The following is an 11,148-nucleotide window of genomic DNA, read 5'->3' on the forward strand; positions in this document are numbered from 1 at the left end:
AATGAATACGAGTTTAAGTTAAAAACATCTTATTGTAGTCTGAGTCTAAGAAAATAAATATAATTATCCTATGCATGTACCATGGTCTCGAGTTGCGATGCCGTCGTCAGCAGTACAGGAATGCCTTGCCTTAACCTGAAAAATGTAGTAGCACATGACTTAGTATTTAAAGAAATACTCAGTAAGTGACCCCACTATTGGGGTTAAATGAAACAACCACATGCAATGCAATGAGATGATGGGACCTATCTTTCATTCTATTTTCCCTACGGTGCTGTCCTAATGGGTAATTTTGGACGTGTACCATATACTCTACACACAGCCCATACGTGCAAGTATGGGCTCACCAGCTAGTTCGCACACTGCTGGGCCACTCTCCTTATCCGGTGGGCATACTTTGGGAGCCCCTTAGGTCGGACACCGGCTAGAACTAGTAACCGTCACGACAGTGCTATGCAAAGCATAACGATTGTTGTCCTGCCATTGGATGACGCGTTCGTACGCTCGTGATGGGATAGGGGTATCCCCCCAAATGCATGAGCACACATAATGCATGAGGTCCCAAAACTTTTCTATTTTCATTGTCCTTTAATACAACCCCGCTAGCATTATGTACATATCATATCATTTTTCATATCGTTTCAGATATCGTTCATCATTCATATCATATCGTTTCTCATTCTTCAGTTCTCAAATCATAATTCTAACAGGGTTATATTTCATGGCATTTATCGTAATTTCATGTCATTCATATCATGCTGTATACACACAATTTAAGAGACCTAACATAACGTTCTATGCTTTTAACATAACATTTCATCATATACACATCATACCATGACATATTGCATCATAATGTATCATATCATAAACAAGCCAGAACGTAAACACTTCGTAGTTATATCGTTCTCTAACTTATCATAGCCTTAACGTTCTTATACCTATCATAGACATATCATTACGTGAACGTACCTTAGTCATATCATTACAAGAACGTATCCTAACGCTATCGTTCTATCAATCTATCACAAACCTATCCCTTTCTACCCGTAACCTAACCGTATTCTTCCATCAATCTCTCTTATCCATATCACTCCGGTATGTAACCTAATCTTAATGTTTCATGAACGTAGTTTACTCCTATCGCTACATTTCGTTTTGTGCATCCTTCTCTCGTATCCTATCTCAAACATATCATTGACACATCGTATCGTAATTATTATCATACAATTCACCTATTGTAACGTATACATAACATGTAAGAAGCATATCGATCACAGACAATTCACACATATCAATATATATGACACGTGCAGAACCACGGGCACGTGTCAACATTAAATATAACCATGCCGATAGTAAGGTCACTTACGTGGCTAGCTTAAGTTATTGTCACGAATATATCTTTAATGGAAGTTTGATTCCGTCCTTTGAAATTCGAGTCAACCTTATATTGATTAGATCTATCTTCACGTAAATCTCCAGTGAATCTCAACTGGGTAAAGGTCATTCTGTTTTTTTTTTCTCAATGTGATAATTATTGTTTTTCTGTTTCTTTTTTTTGCAATAACCCTTGCTTTCTGGTGATGGGTTGAGGAGAGATAATTGTGGGAAGGGATAAGAGATCAGGGGAGAGAAAGGGGAAATGTTGTTTTTTTTGTTTATTTATTTATTTATTTATTATTATTATTATTTTAACTTTTTTTTTTTTAATAATTATTTTTATTTCTTTATTTCTTTATTTATTTTTGGGCTATTACATTATATACCTCTAAAAGAAAGTTTGGTTCCAAAAAAGTGTTTTAATCTTGGAATAACTCGGGTCCTTATTCTAAGAGTTCTTTGTTAAGTCTTCAAGTACCACTAAGTAAAAATTCTTAACTAGTATATCCTAATCCGTATGAGTCATAAACATTTATTTGCATGCATAAAACTTTCGTAATCCTATCACTTTATATTCATAAAATCTTTGATTCCTTATAAGGCGTATTTTAAATCTTAATTCATACTCCAAAATTTTTATAATTCCCTACAATCTTTCATACTTACCCATAAATAGTCCCATATAACTTTCCTATGGTATTTTGAGTCTTCTAGGATCTTGAAAACGTCATAGAATTTTCATAAGAGTCTATTGGTCATTTACCACCCCTCAAATCTTGGTTTAATTCTTCAACATATTCCAATGGCCTTGTAACTTTGTGCAATCCCTTTACACCATGACATACGGCTCTTCATTAAATTTTATATCACTTGGAGGTCACTTTGGTCATAAGCTAGTGGTACATAATTATAGGGATATTTTAGTCATTCAACACCTATACTTAGTTTAGCCCGTTACCATAACCTAATGGTCAACAAATTTCATACCTAACATTATCATGCCATATTGAACCTTCTTCTAAAATTTCATGGGCAACATAATTCATCTAAGATTTGTGGCTCACGCACTTCATTGAAATAAATATTCATGTGTACAATAAGGTTGGCAAACTTACCTAGTTCCTCACATTTTTTTTTTTTTAAACTATGATTCCATCTACTGGATCAATAGTTTTACTAGTTTCTGCTTTCCATTGTTCTCCAAATCAGATTCTCTGAACTTAGCTAAAGGTTTACTAATTGACCTTTTTGTTCATACATCTCAAAATCTCATTTTAAAATAGGGGTTCTTAGCCTACCCAAGAAAATTATTGATAAAACTCCAAAATGACATTTTCTTTCGATCCAATTTTTATCTCTCCTTATCATTAAACAAAGACAAAGAAAAATTTCAGGGTACAAACATTCTTGAGAATTTCTCTTAAGATTCAAACCCATAGCTAATGATAGAACTAGAATAGATATTTTCTGTTTCCTACTCACACGAGCTCATATCTTTGCTAGTTCATTCTTTGAAGGCGTCACTATAGATTACGTACTCTTCTGAGATCCCGGGTACCATGAGTACCGGGGCAGTACCGATCTTTCTTTTAGGTCCTAGAAGCTTGCCTCACAAGCATCATTCTATATAAATGATACCCCTTTTCTCATTAACTGTGCCAAAGGCGAGGCTATTCTAGCGAAGTCCTGCACGAACCTTCGATAGTATCCCGCTAGTCCCAAGAAACTCCGTACTGATGTTACCGTAGTTGGGCGTTCCTACTTTGTGACCGCTTTGACCTTAGTAGGATCTACAGATACTCCGTCCTTTGTCACCACGTATCCTAGGAAAGAGACTTGTCGTAACCAAAATTCGCACTTTGAGAACTTGGCGTACAACTTGTTCTCTCTTAGTGTGGCTAGGACTTTTCAGAGGTGTTTCTAGTGTTCCAGGTCTTTTTTTGAGTACACTAGGATGTCATCAATGAGCACGATCACAAAAGTGTCTAGACAGTCTTTGAACACTCGGTTCATTAACTCCATTAACACAGCTGGAGCATTGGTGAGGTCAAATTCACAAGAATAAGTGCAAGTATACACTATTACAAGTAGCAAGTAATAAGTAAATTATCGATTCCACAGAGAACCTATCTTTTTGGTTAATTTTATCGGTGGAAATTAAATGAGTTTTCAGGTAACATTCAAATGGGTGTTGGTGATTTTAACTACTTAAATAAAACTAAAACAGAGTGCCACTGCTGTTGAAAAAAAGAAAATAATGAGAAAATTAACTATATGAGGAAGGATCGGCTAAGAGAGATTAAATAGATAAGTTGTTGAGTTTTGTGGTAGATTTCAGTTTCTTTTAATAAATTCCCAAGCCCACTTACGAGGGTCATGAATGGTGATTATTTCCATAATCGTTGTAATTTCTATTAACAAGGCTCTAGGAGAAGAATTATTCATAACTCTTCTATTACCCTTCAAGTCTCCTGGCTATGGAACTAGAGTATTAAAGAGGATTTCATTGCTCCCTCTCTTCTCCCGAATAAGAGAACAACTATGTATGTAAAGTAGCTAATTAAACACACAAATCATTAACAACAACTCTTTAATAAACTAAAATCATACCGTCAACATACTTAAATTATATAAAACTCTCTCGCCTTCCTATAAAGTTTAACTCTCCATACAAACTGAATTAAACAGAGGAATCTACATCTCTNTAAAACTAAAACAGAGTGCCACTGCTGTTGAAAAAAAGAAAATAATGAGAAAATTAACTATATGAGGAAGGATCGGCTAAGAGAGATTAAATAGATAAGTTGTTGAGTTTTGTGGTAGATTTCAGTTTCTTTTAATAAATTCCCAAGCCCACTTACGAGGGTCATGAATGGTGATTATTTCCATAATCGTTGTAATTTCTATTAACAAGGCTCTAGGAGAAGAATTATTCATAACTCTTCTATTACCCTTCAAGTCTCCTGGCTATGGAACTAGAGTATTAAAGAGGATTTCATTGCTCCCTCTCTTCTCCCGAATAAGAGAACAACTATGTATGTAAAGTAGCTAATTAAACACACAAATCATTAACAACAACTCTTTAATAAACTAAAATCATACCGTCAACATACTTAAATTATATAAAACTCTCTCGCCTTCCTATAAAGTTTAACTCTCCATACAAACTGAATTAAACAGAGGAATCTACATCTCTATCATGTAAAATTGATGGAATAAGAAAAGAGAATAAGGAAATAGAGAGTTATCCCGGTTTGTTGTCGTTCATCAATTCTTGTTGGTCTCCTTTTCCTTCTGCTGTCAACAACTGCTGAATTAGGGTTTTCTTCTTCTTCTTTGGTTTCACAGCAGTTCACTACAGCAGAGGCTGCTATTGTTGGCACGTGGCCATGGATTCGCACGTGTCATTAAATTGTATGCTAGACTGATGTGCTTAAGTACGTAATCTTGTGAACGTGAATGTATGCTGTTTAGTATGATGTGATATGTAGTGCTTATGACGTTTATGATGTTCCTAAATGATTATGGCATGATTGTACGAAATATTTGAATGTAAACAGCATTAAATGTATGACATGAAATACAGTAAATTGCTTGAAATATAACCCTGTTAGGATTATGTATGATACGTAGACTGAAAATGAGAAATGACACGTTAAGCATGAAAGATGATAGGGGGGTTATACTCATTAATGATAAGGTAGAAGTAATGGGGACCTCATGCATTATGTGTGTTCATGCATTGGGGGGATACCCCTATTCCATCATGAGGGTACGGACGCGTACATCCAATGGTAGGACAATGATCGTTACGTTTTGCATAGCGTTGCCGTGACGGTTACTATTTCTAACGAGTGTCTGGCCTAGGGAGCGTCCCAGTGTATGCTCGCCCGACTAGTAAGGTGGCCCAGCAGTGTGTGAACTGACTGGTGAGCCCATGCTCACACGTATGGGCTGTGTGTAGAGTATATGGTACACGTCCAAATTTATCCGTTAGAACAGCATCGTAGGAAGACAGATTGAAAGATAGGTCCCATCATCTCATTGCATGTGATTGTTGCATAACCCCAATAGGGGGTCACTTACTGAGTATTCTAGAAATACACAAGCCTCGTGCTACTATATTTTTCAGATAAAGGCAAGACAACCATGTGAGATTGACGGCGGCATCGCACATCTCGGGACCGTGGCACATGCATATGATAGTTGTTTTCCATTACGTAGTATAGGTTAGTATAGGTTGAATTTCGTTTGCATTCAAAGTATAGGTTAGTTTAGGTTGAATTTGCATCATTAGTATAGGTTAGTATAGGTTGAATTGTGATCGCAATTAATCATAGGGTAGTGTAAGACAGTTGTTTCAGTGTTGTCCTTTTTCCTTTCTTTCCCTTGTATTCGTTATTCACGAGGTAATAAAAGGCAAGCGTAACTCCCATTTATGATAAGAGCCCATTTAATGTAAATTCCGTATTTCAAGGTATATAATGACCTTAGATTAAACAGGTAAAATTTAGGGTCCTTATAGTATAAGGCGTTAAGGCTATGATAAGTTAGGAAACGATATGACCACGAAGTGTTTACGCTATGATATGATTATGACACGACATGTGAATGATGAATATATATATATATGTTGTCATATGATATGAAATATGTTATGGTACGAGATATGTGATAAATTAACTTGTTTATGATATGATATATTGTGATGCAATATGTTATGGTATGATATCTATATGATGAAATGTTATGTTAAAAGCATGAGACGGTATGTTATGTCTCCTTAATTGTGTGTATACAACATGATACGAATGACATGAAGTTACGATAAATGACATGAAATATAACCCCGTTAGCATTATGTATGATATGAGAACTAAAGAATGAGAAAAGATATGATATGAATGATGAACGATATCTGAAATGATATGATATGTACAGAATGCTAAGAGGGTTGTATTAAATGATAATGAAAACGGAAAAATGTTGGGACCTCATGCATTATGTGTGCTCATGCATTGAAGGATACCCGTATTCCATCACGAGGGTCTGGACACGTACATCCATTAGGGAGGCGAAGTATCGTGATGTTTTACATAATGCTACAGTGATGGATACTAATTCTAATGGGTGTCCGGCAAAAGTTGAGCTACCAAAGAAGGCTCACCCGACAAGAAAAGGGGTCCAACGGTGTGCGAACTAACTAGTAAGCCTGTACTCACATGTATGCGTTGTGTGTAGAGTATATGGTACACATCCAAGCTGTCCAATTAGAATAGTACCGTAGGAAAAATAGACTGATATGATAAGTCCCGTCGTTGCATTCGCATATTCTTGCATTTAACCCCCAATATTGGGGTCACTTACTGAGTATTTCTTAAAATACTCAAGCCACGTGCTACCTCTATTTCAGGTTAAGGCAAGACATTCCTGTACGGCTGACGACGACATCGCAACTCGAGATCATGGCACATGCATAGGGTAGTCGCATTTATTGTCTTAATCTTAGGCTAGAATAGAATGTTTTTAATTTAAACGTTTATTTATTTTATTTAGTTTTTTGTTGTGTCGTTTTAAAGGTGTTTTCAAAACATGTAAGTCGGCTTTGTTTTAAGCTAAATGTTATGTTTTATGAAAGTTTAAATGAAGTATTTCAGCATTCATGTTTATGATATGTATACAGTAGCGACTTTAAATTAAATAGAAAATTTCGGGTCGTTACAAAGCATGACGCAAATCTCCGTCTACATTTCAACTAGTGGCCTATAATACCGCTCCAAATAAAAAAGAGTTTGTGCCACCTATTGCAATTTTTTTGATCAATTAGGTGGAGGAAGGTATTTCATTAAGTTGAACTAGTGACTGGCCTAGGTCCAAGTGCGAACCACTCCTTTTTGATGAAATACATCTTGAATTAGGTCCAATGTATAAAATTAATGCAATATAATATTTTATTCCAAAATTTAGCGGACTATATTTCAACGTTAAATTTGAATAACTATTATAATATTTATTTAAGAAAAGTGAATATATGTATAAAATAAAATTTTAATTTAGGTTTAAATTAGGTTCTTTGTATTAATTCATACCATATTCATTTTGATAAAGAAAAAATGATTCTCTTTTATGTATAATTTAAAAATCTAAGAGGAATGATTATAAAATTAAGGGGTTGTTTTGTACTGTGAGTTGGAAGGCAAAGATTGATGCAAAAATTATTGGATGAATTTATATTTAATATTGAAGAGTGAAGCCAAATATATGAGCTAATTATTAGGTGCAAAAAAATTTATTTAAAGTATTTCATAATGACACTATGACTTATACGTTCATTATAGGTTACTAAGACAATATGTGGAAAAGTAAATAACGTGAGTTTTAAATAAATGTCGTAACATACGCGTCCATACTAATCATGACGAGGAAGTATCCCGATGCATATGACACACAAAAATGCATGAGGTGTTTGTAGCTTCAAATCATATAATATGTAGATCGTGCATTCGTTCTTTCATAAACGTTTTCAAGAATACATTATGTAGAAGTCATGGAAGCGCATATTATCAGTTCTTGTTAGTTTGAATAGTGAGATATCTTTGAGTGTGAGTGTTTAGAAGCGTATGTATGGTGTGTTTTTATGTCTTTTGGCTCATAGTGAGTAACTGAGGATATGCGATATGCTAGAGTGTTTGTAGTGTATGTGTTTGAGGGAGTGCATTTAGTGAGTTTGTGTAAGTGTGTACATAATGTCGTAACATACGCGTCCATACTAATCATGACGAGGAAGTATCCCGATGCATATGACACACAAAAATGCATGAGGTCTTTGTAGCTTCAAATCATATAATATGTAGATCGTGCATTCGTTCTTTCATAAACGTTTTCAAGAATACATTATTGACATATCAACATTTCACAGTCTAAAAAATAAACATGCTAACCTCTCATCCCTTCCCACAATTATCTCTCCTCAACCCAGCCAAAAAGTAACAGGTACCTGACAAAAAAAAACAGAAAAACAATAATGGTTAGATTTACTTGAGAAAAAAAAGATAACGCCTCTGACCAATACATTAAATCTTCATTCTCTTTTATCCTATTTTTTTAGAAATCACAACAAATTATAGTTAGATCTACATTCAATTATTACAAATGTTTAGCTTTGAGTTAGAAAGTAAAGTAGATTAGTAATATTAGATTAAATTTATATCAGTAGTCAAATGAATAGATTAAAAATGTAGATTAGTAATATTAGATTAAATTTATATCAGTAACCAAGTGAATAGATTAAAAATAGAATGACCAAGAAAATTTGTGAACAGGAACCACTTAGATAAGGAAAGATTTGGAATCAGAGATCCACTCCAAATTTGTAATACATGAGAACAATATTAAAATGTAGCAGATAAAAAAAATGAAGATTAAGGAATTAAAAACCACACACTAAATATAGAGAAAAAGGTAAATACAGAGAGTAGTCAAGCTCAGAATAAGATAAAATAGTTGTATCTATTTTTTTTATACAAAAGTAACCATGGAAAATAAGATTTTTAATAAAAATATAATTATAAGATAATATAACATTTCAAGACCTTTAACAATGGACCAATGTAAATTAGAGAAATAATTTTGTAGAGTTCAAACTTGAAACTGATGTCATGAGCTCATATAGGTTGACTTGGATTTCAAAGGACGGAATCGAACTTCCGTTAAAGGTATATTTGTGACAACAACTTAAGCTAACCAGGTAAGTGGCCTTACTATCGACATGGTTATATTTGATGTTGACACGTGTCTGTGGTTCTGCACGTGTCATATATACTGATATGTGTGAATTATCAGTGAATCGATATGCTTATATTATGTTTATGTTATGTTATAACATGTGGATTGTATGATATCAATTATGGTACGATGTGTTCAAGGATATGTTTGAGATAGGATGCGAGAAGGATGCACAAAACGAAATGTAACGATTGGAGTAAGATACGTTCATGAAACGTTAAGGTTAGGTTACATACCGGAGTGCTATGGACAGGAGAGATTGATGAAAGAACGTTAAGGCTATGATACGTTAGGGAACGATATGACCACGAAGTGTTTACGATATGACATGTTATGATACGATATATTGTGATGTGATGTGTTATGTTTAGATTGTTTTGTGTGACTATTGAGGTAATTGTTGTATGAATTACACTTTATGAAATGACATGTTAAAAGCATGGAGCGTTATGTTATGTTTTCTAAATTGTATGTATACCACATGTTATGAATGACATGATATCACGATAAATGAAATGAAATGAAATGTAACCCCGTTAGGATTATGTATGATATGTAGACTGAAAAATGAGAAAGAACATGTTAAGCATGAAAGATGATAGCGGGGTTATATTCATTAATGATAAAAGTAGAAATATTGGGGAACTCATGCTTTATGTGTGCTCATGCATTTGGGGGGATACCCCTATTCCATCACGAGGGTACAGACGCGTACATCCAATGGCATGACAACGATCGTTATGTTTTCCATAGTGCTGCCGTGATAGTTACTAGTTCTAACGGGTGTCCGGCCTAAGGAGCTCCCAGATTATACTCGCTCGACAAGGAATGGACCCAGCGGAGTGCAAACTGACTGGTGTGCCCATACTCGCACGTATGGGCTGTGTGTAGAGTATATGGTACACGTCCAAATTACCCGTTAGAACAGCACCGTAGGAAGACAGATTGAAAGATAGGTCCCTTCATCTCATTTGCATGTGATTGTTGCATTTATCCCCAAAAGTGGGGTCACTTGCTGAGTATTTTTTTAAATACTCAAGCCATGTGCTACTACATTTTTCAGGTTAAGGCAAGGCATTCCTGTACGGCTGACGACGGCATCGCAACTCGAGACCAATGCACATGCATAGGATAGTGATATTTATTTTCTTAGACTTAGGCTAGAATAGGATGTTTTTAGCTTAAACTCTTATTTATTTTATTTAGTCTTTTGTTGTGTCGTTTTAAAGATGTTTTCGAAACACATAAGTCCATGACTGTGTTTTAAGATAAAGGTTATGTTTTATGGAATTTAGATAAAGTCTTCAGCATTCAATGGTTATGGTACGTCTACAGTAGCAACCTTAAATTAAGTAGAAAATTTTGGGTCGTTACAAAGGCATTCCTGTACGGCTGACGACGGCATCGAAACTTGAGACCATGGCACATGCATAGGGTAGTCGCATTTATTTTCTTAATCTTAGGCTAGAATAGGATGTTTTTTTATATTAAACGTTTATTTATTTTATTTAGTCTTTTGTTGTGTCGTTTTAAAAGTGTTTTCAAAACACGTATGTCGGCTGTGTTTTAAGCTGAAGGTTATGTTTTATGTAAGTTTAAATGAAGTATTTCCGCATTCATGTTTATGATATGTATACAGTAGCGACCTTAAATTAAGTAGAAAATTTCGGGCCATTACAAAGCATGACGCAAATCTCCGTCTACATATCAACTAGCGGCCTATAACACCGCTCGAAATAAAAAAGAGTTCGTGCCACTCATTGCAATTTTTTGATCAATTAGGTGTAGGAAGGTATTTCATTAAGTTGAACCAGTGACTGGGTACGTCCAAGTGCAAGCCACTCTTTTTCGACAAAATACATCTTGAATTAGGTCCAATATATAAAATTAATGCAATATAATATTTTATTCCAAAATTTAGCGGACTATATTTTCAACTTAAATTTGAATAACTATTATACTATTTATTCAAAAAAAAAA

This window comes from Cucurbita pepo, chromosome LG02 (assembly GCF_002806865.2).
Source record: "Cucurbita pepo subsp. pepo cultivar mu-cu-16 chromosome LG02, ASM280686v2, whole genome shotgun sequence".
In the NCBI taxonomy this organism is placed as follows: domain Eukaryota; kingdom Viridiplantae; phylum Streptophyta; class Magnoliopsida; order Cucurbitales; family Cucurbitaceae; genus Cucurbita; species Cucurbita pepo.